This window comes from Phyllobates terribilis, unplaced genomic scaffold (assembly GCF_046119375.1).
Source record: "Phyllobates terribilis strain yellow unplaced genomic scaffold, ASM4611937v1 Scaffold_11__3_contigs__length_659146591, whole genome shotgun sequence".
Classification (NCBI taxonomy): domain Eukaryota; kingdom Metazoa; phylum Chordata; class Amphibia; order Anura; family Dendrobatidae; genus Phyllobates; species Phyllobates terribilis.
In genome coordinates this window covers 588,046,093-588,062,453 of record NW_027362771.1, presented here as the reverse complement: position 1 = coordinate 588,062,453, position 16,361 = coordinate 588,046,093, and the positions used below count along the sequence as shown (strand labels likewise).

At 49.5% G+C, this 16,361-nt stretch overlaps 1 protein-coding gene across 1 annotated transcript in view; it reads right to left on the bottom strand.

Annotated features, from left to right (window-relative positions):
- Positions 1–16,361, bottom strand: part of LOC141167052 (complement C3-like) — a 139,690-nt gene that overhangs the window by 72,498 nt on the left and 50,831 nt on the right. The gene's annotated exons all lie outside the window — the stretch shown is intronic.

The window sequence follows — 16,361 nt, the reverse complement described above, 5'->3', positions numbered from 1 at the left end:
GTGTCACCTTGTCTCAACGACCGACCCTATATTGACTCTTCGCCAATCGCCGAAAGCGTGCCTCGCCCTGACTTTCCCAGGTATATGGCTAAGGCTAGGGATAGGAGGAGATGAGCACTAGTCGATCTCCACTAAACTCTATAGACAACAAGTGTAGACAAACAGGGGGGAATTGCTTAGCTTTAGACGACTCCAAACATATGCGCACACATCCTCAAGCTCCAGAGAGTACAAAGTACTGCTCTTGCTAAGCCTCACAAGAAGTAATGAATATTGCCGGCACCTCCTTCTCAGACACACCAGGTATTTATACACCCAGGCCAGGAAGCTAATTATCCAGAGGGAGGTAGCCACTGGGTCCTAGAGACAGCCAGCCTCTATGAAGATGTCTGTAATGCCAAACATAGAGATCTCCTGCAACCAACTGCAGGGCAACTGTCTGTCACTAGGGATGAGCGAGTACCGCAATATTTGTAATCGCTATACTCGTAACGAGTACTTTGTAATAATCGCGTATTCGTTCCGAATAGCGAATACAATGTAAGTCAATGGGAAATGTGAGTAATTTTCTGCTGGACCCTACAAAGAGGTCTGGGGGCCTGAGGAAAAGGCTGAAATGGATGGGAAAGTGATGAAACAGAATGGGAAGAGCCTGGAGAATGGGCCTGCATGCATTTCTGACTCACATATGGTATCTGGGAATAAGTTTGTCGCAGTATTACGCCACTTTTACAGACACACAAAAACAACTGCCAAACCAAACCTAAATTGCATTTAACAGGCCAAAAAGGTTATGAAACAGTTTTTCCTGCATAATCACTTGCACTGTATAAGGCTAAATAAACCAGAGAAAGCAAAAAAATATCCCTTTTAGCCTTTGTTCACACATACTGTTGTGGCTTTCATTTCGCCTTTTACAATTGGGAGGGTCCTGACTTATACATTTTGTAGGTTCCTCTGTCATACACCATTTTTAGTTCGCTATTCCCCAGCACTTTACAAGCACAGCTAGAACGCACCAGTAGGTATGGTGACCTTTGACCTAAGAGGCCTCAGGTGGCTCTGTAACATGCGTTTTGGAGGGACAGTTGTTACTTAGACATTTGGGCGGTCCCACCATCATTGACACTAAGATAGTAGAATACATATTCCATAGCAGTGTACAATGTGCCCATTGTAGCATTGAGCTTGACCCTCCTCCTCCTCCTCCTCCTCCACCACCATATGATACTGCGGACCTAAATTCAAATGTTCAGAGGGCCTGCAGTAGGCAGGAAAGCTGAGCTTTTTGAGAGCCCTCGTGTGGCCCTGTGACATACTGTACATTTTGAAGTGCCCTCGTCTAGAAATTGTGGAGGTCCCTCTTGTGTACATTTGAGAGTGCCCTCACTTATTCATATTGTAGGGCCTTCACTATATTGTTTAACTCATTTAAGGGCAGAGACTGCAGAGAAAATGGCCAAGAGACATGGAGTACTAGAAGGTAGCAGTGAGGGCGGCCTGCGATCCTCAGGTATGGCTGAACTCTGTGAACTGGAAAAATAAAGCTGCGCTAGTCAACTGGATGACGAGCTCAAATATATCACTAGTGCAAGTCAATTTACAAAAGATATATGGTGCCCCCCTCCAGGATGGGGTGGAGAAGCTTCTCCAAATGTCTCAGAGATTTTGATTGTCAATATTCCCCAGATTATATAGGAAGAGAAGACTTCTTGATACTGTACTACTTGGTCCAGTGCAGAATGTGCATCGTATTTCCAAAAATTACTCCTGGGGGCTGTGTCATAGGTGCAGGAAGATTCCTTGACAAACATTTTCTACGATGGAGTACTGTAGTAGTTGTGGCCCTCAATTCAAGTTTTCAGAGGGCGATCAGTTGGTTATCAACAGTCAGTGTAAATTTCTATTGAATATGTATCCCCTATCTCAGTCACAATGTGGCACAAGTCAGGCATGTCTTTTTTGCCAAATAGAGTGACTGACAGTACATTTCTATTGAATATGTATTCCCTATCTCAGTCACAATGTGGATGTGGCACAACCTGTGACAAGGGCCTCAAATGACAAATAATAGTGCATAGGGTTTGTAAAAACGAACCCTATGGACTGAGTCATGGTTGACGTAGGAAGCCACCATCCCAAGGGCCTTCAATCACAAATAGTAGCTAGGCTGAAGTAGGAATACTGTCCTGGTTTGTCCACTGCACAATGTGCATAGGGTTTGTAAAAATTAGCCCTATGGGCTGAGTCATGGTAGACTCACTATTTTGGCTGTGACAGCTAGCTTGGCTTGTGCCATCAACATCTGAAAATCTGTCAACAAAACCCAAAATGCCAAAAAGCCTGTTGTTAAGGGACGTGGACGTGGTGCGTGAGAAGGCACTCTGTCTGTCTCAGGTCAGAAGAAGCTTGATGCATCCACTATGTTCCTGGAAAAAGTTTCCGGTCTGGAAAGTAAACATGCGTGGAAGCCAGAAGAGAAAGAGCAGATTCTGTCTTGGATAGCAGACAAGGCCTCTATGCATAGTCTCAAAGAGGAAGCTTTGAGTGCCCAGCATGTTGGCATAAAGCCAGATTTCCCAATGGGTGTTACTACCCAGCCCAGCCAATATTCTGAGGCAACATTGGGTGATGTGGAGGAAGATGGGGAGGATGAGGAGGGAGAGGACTTGTTTTCCTGTGCTACAGAGGGGACACCCAACTCAAGCTTCATTTCTGTCCAGCCTAGATGGGCTGGAGAGGAGGAGGTGGAGGAGGAGAAGCAGGCGAGTCAGCGTGAGGAAAGGATGGGTGCTATTTCTACTGTTGGGGACAGAGAACATTTGCCTTTTTGCAGCTTGGCCCACATGACACAGTTCATGTGTAAGTGTCTGTGGCAAGACCCTCGTGTGATACACAATAATAATAATAATAATTTTTATTTATATAGCTGTAGCACCCTGAGGACTCGGCTGCTACAGGGGTATTGCACCTCAAACCAGAGGTGTGGTATTCCACTCCCGGGTAAGGATGGAGTGTGGGACTGAGCTCAGCTAGCTGCATGCACTACACTCATCCCATTTCCGGGGGACAGAACTACGGTACTCCCACCAGTTAGATGTGCAGGTACGACAGCGTCTGTCCATGGCTGGAGTGGGAGGGGGGGAGGAACATCCCAGTAGTGTAGGGGCAGATAGGGGAGGGACTCTGGGCATAGAGGTAGGAGCCCATTGGGTGCTAGTCACCTGGGCTCACACATAGAGGGAGTATATATGGTGGGCACCATCTTGAGACAGGGAGAGAGTCAGAGGGAGAGTTCAGCCAGGAGGGCTGACAGGGAGCTGTGGCTCCGGCTGGGCCCAGCTCCAGGGCCAGGCCTGTAGTGGAGAGGAGGAGGAAGAAAGGCCCAGAGACGCAGGACAAGAGTGAACCCTGAGATCCCACAAGTTAACGGGTGAAGGGTTGGCAGATCAGGGTACCGGATCCCAAACTGGTGGAGGCTAATGATCCTCAGCCAGGAACCGGAGGTCGTGGTCAAGTTTTGGCACGACCCTCACCACATCCACCAGGAAGGCACACCACGAATAGGGTCAGGAAAGCCAGAGAAGGTTTTACCACCAAGAGGCCCGAGGGAGCCGGACAAAGGTGGATCCCTGGTGGGAACGGCCAGAAGGAAGGAAGAGAGGGGAGCTCAGGACCACGCTCTGGACTGCCTGGGAGTTGGCCGAGTCCCACACCTGGTGGACGCAGCACGGCTCGGGTGGTCACTCAAGGCCGGAGTGACCAGAGCAACACCTGTGAGTAAAAACCCTGAAACTGCATCGCATGTCTCTGAGCTTCCTTGCTGCACCATCACAACCACCATCTTCCACATCTGCTGCCCTGAGGCCATACCCCTCCCGTTGGGGGTTATACCATCCTTGCTGCACAATCCTACCACCGGCCTCAGCGGTCTGCTCTGCAGCGGCGGCCTCCTAGCCGCAATCAACGGGTGGCGTAGTCGACACTTAAACAACATCTACAAAGACTGCCACACACGTAGTTTGACCACCCTGGGCACGGACCGGGTCACCGCCACAAGGACTACTACCCCTATCCAGATCCGGCTCCGGGTGTCCCTTGAACATGGCCCAGGGGGCGCGTCAACTTTGGCGTAGTCGGCAGGATTACGTGCCCGCAACCACCGGGTACTGCGTGCCTGAGGAAAAGTTCATATTTACCGTAAGAAGAAGTCTCCCGCCGGTTCCGGAGGGTCCCCGCCATCGGACGCCATCTCGGGTCGTTTCCCGCCGTTTGCCCGCCATCTGCAGCCTTTTCCCGCCATCCACGGAGTTTCCCGCCATTAGGAGACGATTCCCGCCATCTGAGACGATTTCCCGCCCTGGCAGAGCGGACGCCATTATGGGCGTGCCAGAGGGTGGCAAGAGACCACCTCCCATCGTGGGCCTGGTCCCAGAAGAGCGCCAAAAGCGGAGACCGCCCCCACCAGCAGAGACTGCAATGATAGAGATGTCCATCAGAGCGAGGGGTCTGCCCCTGGAACTGACAATCACCAAGTGGCCCCGGGACCACCCTCAGGATGGGCGGATACAGAACAAAACCAAGAAGATGGGTGCAGCCTGGAGGAGTCTGGAAAGATCGCACCCGGAGATGGAGGGAGAGTCAGGCAGCACCGACCCTCTGGTCAGAAGCCTGTTGCAGGCCGCCACCCCAGAAGGCCTGGTGGAGATCCTGGCACAGCTCCCCAAAGATCGGGAGCATGCACAGACCGCGCTGGAGGGCTTGGCCCGGAAGATGGCCCGAGTGCAGCAAGAAGTGCTGACAGAGTGGAGCAGAGAAATGGCCCTGCAGGCTGGAACCCGCCAGCAAAGGACGCCACCCGGGACGAGGAGTCTGTCTGCCTCTGAGGATGGTGCAGGAGGGACGAAGGCTGGAGACGACGCCGTGGAAGGAGCTGAAGAGATGGAAGCAGGTAAAGGGGACGTCACCACCCCAAGCCTAGTAGCCGTAAGCCTGCCCCAGCTCCCCGTCGCAGAGCCCGAAATCCCACCGACCGTGCCCGTTGCTGCACCGCCACCGCTCCGAACTAGGCCTCAAGCGGCAGGAGCCGCGGCCACGCCCCCTGTGACATCACGCGCCTTAACCCTGAGCGCGGCCAAGCAGGAAACGCCACCGGCCTGGTCGCAAGGCCGAGTGCCCCCGGGCGCCGCCGTCTCCACAGTGCCCTTCACCTTTAAAGTGCCACCGGCCTGGTCGCAAGGCCTGGTGAATCCGGGCGCCGCTACCACCACCGCGCCCTCGACCTCCACAGTGCTGCCCTTAGGTGAAGACCTGTTCGCACAGCATACTTGCCCGGATGGGCAGCCCTTTGAGTGGCCACCGGAATACCTCAATCCCCGATTCCGGAAGGAATGGCCCCTGTGTGAGCCCCTGATCCCGGCTCCGGCACCCGCCAAGATCACCCCACTCCCGTTGGAGGAGGCGCAGTTCGCATGGGACCCCACCGGTGAAAACCTCATGGGGTTCACCCAAGAGACCCGGACGGCCGCAGCCCAGCGTGCGGAGTGCTGCCGACAACAACTGGAGGTCTTCAACAAAGAACGGCGAGAGAGGCGGATCCGCGAGGAGCGGCTGCAGGTCCAGAGCGCGGAGCAGAAAAGACGGACCCGGAGAAACCCCCGTGCAGCCCACGGTCCCCGCGCCACCGGGACTGTAATCAAGTTCCAACTGGAGCACGGTTGGGGCTTTATCAGGGATCACAAAACCCCCGGCGACGTCTTTGTTACCCGCAGGGATGTCGAGTCCCATCTGCCAGAGGGACACCGGGGACGTGACCTTTACCTGGGTGACGAGGTCACCTTCACCCGGCATCAGTGTGCAAAAGGACCATACGCCCTTCATGTGCACCGGCTGATGGAAGAAGAGCTGCGGTATGAGGGAGATCAAGAGGACCCGGACGGGTCTGAAGATTATCCTCAGGAGGAGACAAGGAGAAGACACCGCTACTGAAGGGAAGTAGCATAAACAAAAGAGCTGTATATAGTTACCCGTTGGGGTATGAGAACTGTTACAAGAACTGTTATGTGAATTGCTGCTAAGTGAAGTGTGGTCCCCGTTGGGACTAGCGTGGAACTATTACCTGTGTGTCCCTTTTCCCCACAGGCTGAGGACTGTGAGCAGCCATCCCTTTTCCCCACTGGCCGAGGACTGAGATCGGCCATACCCTGTAAATAGTTGCGCTTCCTAAGGCGCCCCCTACCGGCTTTATAGGAGAACTGCTGTTTTCTTCCAGTGACTGTTGCACTTTACCCGGTCACAAGTTGCACCGTGGCCGGAAGAACAAGAACGATTTATATAAAAGAGTTTTATATTGAAAGTTTATACTGCTAAAATGTTAATATAAGAAATTACCTGTACGTTATATTTTCTGATAATGTTTTTTATAATGTTTTATATGTTAGTGTATGTTTTAAAAAGTTTGTATGTTTTGGTATGTTTTATTCTTTTACAGCCCGAGGACGTGCTGTGATTTACCAGGGGGGAATGTAGCACCCTGAGGACTCGGCTGCTACAGGGGTATTGCACCTCAAACCAGAGGTGTGGTATTCCACTCCCGGGTAAGGATGGAGTGTGGGACTGAGCTCAGCTAGCTGCATGCACTACACTCATCCCATTTCCGGGGGACAGAACTACGGTACTCCCACCAGTTAGATGTGCAGGTACGACAGCGTCTGTCCCTGGCTGGAGTGGGAGGGGGGGAGGAACATCCCAGTAGTGTAGGGGCAGATAGGGGAGGGACTCTGGGCATAGAGGTAGGAGCCCATTGGGTGCTAGTCACCTGGGCTCACACATAGAGGGAGTATATATGGTGGGCACCATCTTGAGACAGGGAGAGAGTCAGAGGGAGAGTTCAGCCAGGAGGGCTGACAGGGAGCTGTGGCTCCGGCTGGGCCCAGCTCCAGGGCCAGGCCTGTAGTGGAGAGGAGGAGGAAGAAAGGCCCAGAGACGCAGGACAAGAGGGAACCCTGAGATCCCACAAGTTAACGGGTGAAGGGTTGGCAGATCAGGGTACCGGATCCCAAACTGGTGGAGGCAAATGATCCTCAGCCAGGAACCGGAGGTCGTGGTCAAGTTTTGGCACGACCCTCACCACATCCACCAGGAAGGCACACCACGAATAGGGTCAGGAAAGCCAGAGAAGGTTTTACCACCAAGAGGCCCGAGGGAGCCGGACAAAGGTGGATCCCTGGTGGGAACGGCCAGAAGGAAGGAAGAGAGGGGAGCTCAGGACCACGCTCTGGACTGCCTGGGAGTTGGCCGAGTCCCACACCTGGTGGACGCAGCACGGCTCGGGTGGTCACTCAAGGCCGGAGTGACCAGAGCAACACCTGTGAGTAAAAACCCTGAAACTGCATCGCATGTCTCTGAGCTTCCTTGCTGCACCATCACAACCACCATTTTCCACATCTGCTGCCCTGAGGCCATACCCCTCCCGTTGGGTGTTATACCATCCTTGCTGCACAATCCTACCACCGGCCTCAGCGGTCTGCTCTGCAGCGGCGGCCTCCTAGCTGCAATCAATGGGTGGCGTAGTCGACACTTAAACAACATCTACAAAGACTGCCACACACGTAGTTTGACCACCCTGGGCACGGACCGGGTCACCGCCACAAGGACTACTACCCCTATCCAGATCCGGCTCCGGGTGTCCCTTGAACATGGCCCAGGGGGCGCGTCATAGCGACAACATATTCCGCAGCACTTTACAATTAAGCGGGGAGATGTACATACAATAAATTCAATACAAGGTGTGGTAGGACGACTCGCTCGGCCACTTCTGGAAGTAGACTCAGGAACCCCGAGTGATGAGTTTATATTGGACCCTGAAGCGAATGGACAACCAGTGTAATGACTGGCACAAGATGGCGGCATCGGTGAACCGGCTGGACAGAAATACGACCCTGGCTGCCGCATTCAGGACGGATTTGAGAGAAGAAAGTTTGGTGAGAGGGAGACCGATTAGAAGAGAGTTGCAGTAGTCCAAATGAATAAGAGCAACAGTAAGAGGTTTAGCAGTTTCAAAGGTGAGAAAAGGTCGGATTCTGGAGATGTTTTTAAGGTGCAGGTGAAAAGAGCGACTTATACTGGCTGGCCACTAGAGATGAGCGTTGTTCTACTCGAACTGTTCGCCAATCTCAAATTCGAGCTGTTTTGGGCGGTGTTCGAGCCGTTCGGCGAACACGAACAATTTGAGAAAAATTCGGCTGTTCGAGGTTATGTTCGATAACTGTTCGTGCACCAAAATAACTGGATTTTTTCTCAGTAATGATGAAAATTAATGTTAATACGCAGTTTGAGTGTACAGCGGGGTGGGGGGAGGGGCAGGGGATGGATCTCTGCAGGAACAATGAAGATCTCCATTTTTTTTTCTCTTTCCCGCATTTGCAGTGGGGAGGTGCAATCTGTCAGCCTATCAGCAGCGCACACACGGAGCGAAGTGCTTTTTTTCACACAAGCAAGGGCATGTGTCATTGGCAGTGTATGTCACATGTCCTTGCCCTATAAGACCAAGCCTTTTTCCCCATCGCCACCATTTTCTCACTGCTGCAGCTGCGTGTTAGACGGCACCGCTGTTGCTGTGTGCGCTATACCTTGTTAATTTCAAGCCAATTTTCGCACAAATCTACAGATAGCTTGGGAGTAGGGAATAGTTGTGATTGCAGTCCTTTTAAGGACTAGGTTACAGCATTTCCTACGACTTTTATCAGGCAGGTCTGTGCTCTTAAATAGATAGATTGTGGGAGTAAAGACTAATTGTAATTGGAGTCCTTTTCAGGACTAGGTTACATCAGTTCCTATCAGTTTTTGCCAGGCAGGTCTGTGCCAGTGCTGTGCAAGTTTTTTTCACAGCATTTGGCTGAATCTAGCAAAGCTAATCCTTTTTGGCCTATTGCAGAGTGTGTTAGTCAGTGGAGTAGCCTATCTGTGTTGCAAGATATACCACCTGTGTATAGAATACCAATTTTTTTACTGCACCTAGTGAAGTAAAATCTTTTGGGCATAGCATCATTCTATTAGTCCATCTATACTGACCTCCATCAGGTTGCAAATTGAATATAATTTTTTTCTGCATCTAGCTCTGAAAAAATATTGGGCTTCTAGCTGTGTGTGGGACTTGTTCTATTAATCCATCTATACTGACATCCATCAGGTTGCAAACTGAATATATTTTTTTCTGCATCTAGCTCTGAAAAAATATTGGGCTTCTAGCTGTGTGTGGGCCTTGTTCTATTAATCCATCTATACAGACCTCCATCAGGTTGCAAACTGAATATATTTTTTTCTGCATCTACCTCTGAAAAAATATTGGGCTTCTAGCTGTGTGTGGGACTTGTTGTATTAGTCCATCTATACTGACCTCCATCAGGTTGCAAACTGAATATATTTTTTTCTGCATCTACCTCTGAAAAAATATTGGGCTTCTAGCTGTGTGTGGGACTTGTTCTATTAATCCATCTATACAGACCTCCATCAGGTTGCAAACTGAATATATTTTTTTTCTGCATCTACCTCTGAAAAAATATTGGGCTTCTAGCTGTGTGTGGGACTTGTTCTATTAATCCATCTATACAGACCTCCATCAGGTTGCAAACTGAATATATTTTTTTCTGCATCTACCTCTGAAAACATATTGGGCTTCTAGCTGTGTGTGGGACTTGTTCTATTAATCCATCTATACAGACCTCCATCAGGTTGCAAACTGAATATATTTTTTTCTGCATCTACCTCTGAAAAAATATTGGGCTTCTAGCTGTGTGTGGGACTTGTTCTATTAATCCATCTATACAGACCTCCATCAGGTTGCAAACTGAATATATTTTTTTCTGCATCTACCTCTGAAAAAATATTGGGCTTCTAGCTGTGTGTGGGACTTGTTCTATTAATCCATCTATACAGACCTCCATCAGGTTGCAAACTGAATATATTTTTTTCTGCATCTACCTCTGAAAAAATATTGGGCTTCTAGCTGTGTGTGGGACTTGTTCTATTAATCCATCTATACAGACCTCCATCAGGTTGCAAACTGAATATATTTTTTTCTGCATCTACCTCTGAAAAAATATTGGGCTTCTAGCTGTGTGTGGGACTTGTTGTATTAGTCCATCTATACTGACCTCCATCAGGTTGCAAACTGAATATATTTTTTTCTGCATCTACCTCTGAAAAAATATTGGGCTTCTAGCTGTGTGTGGGACTTGTTCTATTAATCCATCTATACAGACCTCCATCAGGTTGCAAATTGAATATAATTTTTTTCTGCATCTAACCCAGCCAATAGTTTAGGCCTAATACCACAGTTTGGCCACTCAGCTCTGCTCGGTTCCCATCCATTGTTTTTTTGTGCAAATAACTCCAGAGTTGTGAATTAGTTAACCACCAAAATGAGTGGAAAAAGCCCTGCTGCTGGTGGAAAGGGGAATAGGCGTGTTGGGAAGGGGAAAAAAGGTTGTGTCCGTGGGGTAGGTGTTAAAGCAACAGTAACATCTGCAGAAGAAAGACCATCTTCCAGCCAAACTAAAATGTCTACTTCTTTTAGCGGACAATGTGATAAGATCCCTTTCTTACGGCCACGCCAATCGCTACAAATTCCAGATGAGGCACAAAAACAGCAGGTGCTTCAACGGATATCAAGTGCTCCTTTAAGTGGGCTCTCCTCCACATCAACTTCAACATCACAAATACTCCAGTCCTCAAAGGTGTCACCCCAATCGCACTTGCTTCCTCACAGCTCCCAAATCTCCAGCTGCCCGTCTGAGTATGAGGTAGAACAGATGGTTGAGTCTGCAGAGCTGTTTACTCATACTATAGCCTGGGAATCAGAGGTCGACTCCAGCGCTTCTGTGAATCCAGACGAGGAAATGATCTGCACTGATGCCCAGAATCTTTATGAGTCGGATCCAGGACCAGACGCAGAAGGTTCTGACCATAATGTAGACCCTCATTCCCAAACTGTAACTCCTGTTGGTGGAGACAATGAGGAAGACGATGATAAGACTCAAATACCTGATTGGAGCGACAACTTTAGTTTTTTGTCAGGGCAGGAACAGGTTGGCTCTGAGGACGACGGGTGTGATAACGCACAGGGTGATGATGATGAGGTTGGAGATCCCACTTACTGTCAACCCACAGTCAGCCAAGAGATGAGGTCAGCAGAGGAGGTGGAGGAAGATGCTAGTGACGACGAGGTCAGGTTGCGCCTTCCTGGACAGAGACGTAGTACTGGAAGCACGTCAACAACTGCATCCTCAAACACAACTCTGCCTCTCACCACAAGTCGTGGTGGCTCTTCAGGTCGCATGGGTGCTAAGCCTTGCATAGCCTGGGCATTTTTTCAGATCGATAAAGATGACCCAACTCGTGTTATCTGTAACATTTGTCAGCAAAAGCTAAGTAGAGGCCAAAAAATACATAGTTTGAGTACTTCATGCATGAACCGGCACATGGACATGAAGCATAAGTTGCAGTGGGAAGCTCAGTGTGCTACAATGCGGCCTAGCTGGCCGGGCCAACCACCGTCTGCCATATCTTGTGCATCCGCGGCCTCTTCATCCTCTGTGACTGGGGGGACAGCAGTCACACCTGTTTTGGGGCGCAGACCTGCCACCTCTTTACCCGCAACAGCCAGCGTGATTGGCAGGTCATCATTTTCTTTGGAGGTGGTAACACCAGCTGGTGTTGAGCGCTGTCCGACATCGATAGCACCACCTTTGGATCAAGGCAACCTAACATGTCCGCCTGCATCTTCCTCACAGACCGGCAGTTTGCCGGGGACACCCTTATCAACCCCGTCTAAGCACAATAGCCAGCCCTCGGTCCCTCAGATGTGGACAAGTAAAAGACCATTTCCTCCTAGCCATGAGAAAGCTAAGAGGTTGAATTTCACCATCTGCAAGCTCTTGGCTACAGAAATGCTGCCTTTCCGCCTGGTGGACACAGAGGATTTTCGAGACCTTATGTCCGTCGCAGTGCCGCAGTACCAGATGCCCAGTCAGCACTACTTCTCAAAGAAAGGTGTGCCTGCGCTCCACCAGCATGTCGCACACAACATCACCGCTTCTTTGAGAAACTCTGTGTGTGACAGGGTGCATTTCACCACAGACACTTGGACGAGTAGGCATGGACAGGGGCGTTACATGTCGCTGACTGGGCACTGGGTAACTATGGTGACAGCAGGACAAGGGGCTGCTGTCCAAGTCTTGCCGTCCCCACGAGTTGTGCGTCAATCCTCTTTATGTCAAAGTTCCTCCACTGCTTCTGCCTCCTCAACCTCCTCTCGGTCTTCCACCTGCACCCAAAGCCTGTCTGGTCATGACACAAGCTTTCTAACTGCGCAGAAGGGATCCTGCACACCTCCTTACTATGCTGGCAGTAGGGCTCAACGTCATCAGGCGGTTTTTACATTGAAATGTCTGGGAAATGTGAGTCACACAGCTGAGGAGTTGTGGTCAGCTCTGGAGAACCAATTTCATGAATGGTTGTCTCCACTGGACCTGAAACCAGGGAAGGCCGTGTGCGACAATGCTGCAAACCTGGGTGCGGCCCTTCGCCGGGGCAATGTCACACACGTGCCTTGTATGGCTCACGTGTTGAACCTGGTTGTCCAGCAATTTTTAGCCCACTATCCCAGACTAGATGGCCTTCTGCAGAGGGCACGGTCGCTGTGTGCTCACTTCCGCCGTTCGCATCCCGCAGCTCAGCGACTTACATCTCTACAGAAGTCGTTGGGCCTGCCACTTCACCGGCTAAAATGCGATGTGCCTACCCGGTGGAATTCAACTCTGCACATGTTGCAGCGACTGTGGCAGCACCGACAAGCCCTGGTGCAATACGTTCTGACGTATAGCCTGGGCCAACGAGATTCAGAGGTGGGGCAAATCACGCTGGAGGAGTGGTCTCAGATCAGGGACCTATGCACCCTTCTGCACAGTTTTGAAATGGCGACGAAGATGTTTAGTGCTGACGATGCCATTATCAGCATGACTATTCCGGTGATTTACATGCTGGAGCACATGTTAAACAGAATTCGGAGTCAGGTGGTGGCACAAGAGGAGGTGGAGGAAGTAGAGGAGGAGGAGTTGTATGCGGAAGGGCTAACATCTGCAAGGTCCAGACGGTCGGCAGCACCAAGGCGGCAGGCATGTGAGGGTGGGGGAGATGGTTTTACCAGGGCGCATGGTAGCAGCCAAACTAGTGAGGAAGGTGCAGGAGCCCAGGAAGAAGTGGAGGACGAACTGATGGAAGACTCATCAGATGAGGGAGACCTTGATCACATTTCTGTTGTGCGAGGTTGGGGGGAGAGGACAGAGGAAGGAAGCATGATTGTTACCTCGCCACCAACACAACAGGGACTTGGTGCTCCTGGATGCGCAACACACATGAGTGCCTTCTTGCTGCACTACCTGCAACATGACCCTCGAATTGTGAGAATTAGAAATAATCCTGACTACTGGGTTGCCACACTGTTAGATCCCCGGTACAAAAGTAAATTTGCAGAAATTATTCCTGCCATAGAAAGGGATGCACGCATGCAGGAGTATCAGCAGAGACTGTTGCAGAATCTTACATGTGCTTTTCCACAAAATACCAGTGGTCCACGTAGTGAATCTCACAGTTCCAACTTGCCAACCATGGGACCGTCAAGTGTTCAGCACTCAAACCGTAACAGAACCACAGTATCTGCTGGTAACATCAATTTTGCGGAATCATTTCACCACTTTTTTAGCCCATCCTTTGCAAGGCCACAGGAGACAAGAAGTCTGACACATAGTCAACGCCTAGAGACGATGGTACAGGAGTATCTCCAAGTAAACATTGAAGCCACGACTGTGTCACTGGACCCTTGCTCTTTTTGGGCTTCCAATCTGGATAAATGGCCGGAGCTAGCCACTTACGCCTTGGAGATCTTGTCATGCCCCGCAGCCAGCGTTCTGTCTGAACATGTGTTCAGCGCTGCTGGTGGTGTGCTGACAGATAAGGGCACGCGGCTCTCCACTGATAATGTAGACAGACTCACGTTCATAAAAATGAACAAATCATGGATCCGAAACGACTTTTCTACCCCTGTGTCATCCTGGGGAGAGTAAAAGCTTGATGATTGGTTAAAATCACCCTACCAACCGTTTTAAGCTTTCAAATTACTAATCATGTTTATCTGTATCTTGGCTGGAAAATAATTTGGGCTTTGTAGCAGTGTGCAGCACTGAACCTATTAGGCCATCTATACTAAAGCTTCACCAGATTTAAAATTAATAATAATTTTTAGCTGCATCTAGCCCGGAAAATAATTTTGGGGCTCCGAGATGCGCAAGACACATAAGTGCCTTCTTGCTGCACTACCTGCAGCATGACCCTCATATTGTCAGAATTCGAAGTAATCATGACTACTGGGTTGCCACACTCTTAGATCCCCCAAACTTTTCGATCAACCTTTTCATTTTAATAAAGACCAAAAAAATGGTCATTTTTGAAATTATAAGCATTAGCAGGTTGTTAGAAACTGAAATCAAACAGTTTTCAACTCAAAACTTTATTCTAGGTGATGTTACATTTTCACATAGGACCCCTTGTTCGAAAGGAGCTTCTGAACTCTCTCGTCCATTGAATTTGTCAGGTTTTGGATGGTTTCTGCTTCAATTGTTTTGCATGAGGATAGAATACCCTCCCAGAGCTGTTGCTTAGATGTGAACTGCCTCCCGCCATCATAGACACTCCTTTTAATGATGCTCCAAAGGTTCTGAATGGGGTACAGGTCAGGGGAGCATGGGGGTCACACCATAAGTTTGTCCCCTTTTATGTCCATATCAGCCAGAGATGCAGATGTTTTATGTGCAGCATGAGATGGTGCATTATCATGCAGAAAAATGATTTTGCTGTGAAATACACGGTTCTTCTTCTTGAACCATGGCAGGAAGTGCTGTTTGAGAAAATCCACATACATTATGGAGTTCATTTTTAGCGCCTTCAGGGATCCTAAAGGGGCCGACAATCTCTCTCCCCATGATTCCAGCCCAAAACATTACTCCACCTCCTCCTTGTTGGCGCTGTAGCTGTGTTTGCGTGGGGTGTCCATCAACCAGCCATCCTCCTCTCCATCCATCTGGACCATCGAGCGCTGCACGGCACTCATCCGTGAACAAAACAGTTTTGAAATCAGTCTTCATGTAATGTTTGGCCCACTGGAGCCGTTTCTGCTTGTGTGAAGTGGATAGAGGAGGTCGACAGGATGGCGCATGCACAGCTGCAAACCTCTGAAGGACCCTGCATCTTGTTGTTCGGGGGACGTTGGAGGCACAAGCAGCTTCAAAAACTTGTCTGCTGCTATGACAAGGCTTTTTTGCCGCTGCTCTTTCAACCTGACGTAATTGCCTGTAGGAAAGAGTCCTCAATTTGCCCTTATCAGCACGCACACGTGTGTACTGTGAATCAGCTACATACTTCTTGATTGCCAAGACACTTCATCCTGATCATCGCACAATGTTGATTGTAGTCATGCCTTGACCTAAACACTCCACAATTTGTTGCTTCTCAGCAGCCGACACATCCTTTTTCTTTCCCATTTTGGCAGAAAATGTAGGCTGCTTAATAATGTGAGACAGCCTTCTTAAGTAGTCTTGCCTTTCATTGGACACACCTGCCAAACTAATTAGCACAGGTGTCTGCAATTGCTTACAGTGATATAAAGAACCCTGACACACATCACCATCAATGAGTTTAACTGACAAACAAACAAATTCTTCCCTTATCACTCCTAAACACTTTTTGCATAATAATTTGGAACGCAGTGTACATGTGCTTTTCCACAAAACACCAGTGGTTCACGTAGTGAATCTTACAGTTCTAACTTGCCAACCGTGGTCTGTATGGAGTTGTTCAATAAAGGGCCCAAAATTAAGATAACATAGATGGGAGAGGTCTCTATGAATAGGAATTCCTAAGTATTTGATACCCTGTGAGGGCCAGGCAAAGGGAAAGTTGGACTGGATGGAATCCTATATGGATTTGGGGAGGGAGACATCGAGGGCCTCAGACTTCGCTGCATTGATTTTAAAATTTGACCATGTAACAAAGTGATCTATTTCAGCCATAACAGCATGGATGGATATATGTGATTGAGTGATATATACTAGGACATCATTAGCAAATAGAGAGCACTTGTACTCGGTGCCTCCCACCTCAATCCACCTAATATTGGGGTTATGGCGAATTGATGAGAGCAGGTGCTCCGTCACTAGGATGTATAAGAGAGGGGACAGAGGACATCCCTGCCTTGTCCCATTGGTGATTGTGAAAGGTGATGAAAATGTTCTGATGCACCCCCTGGG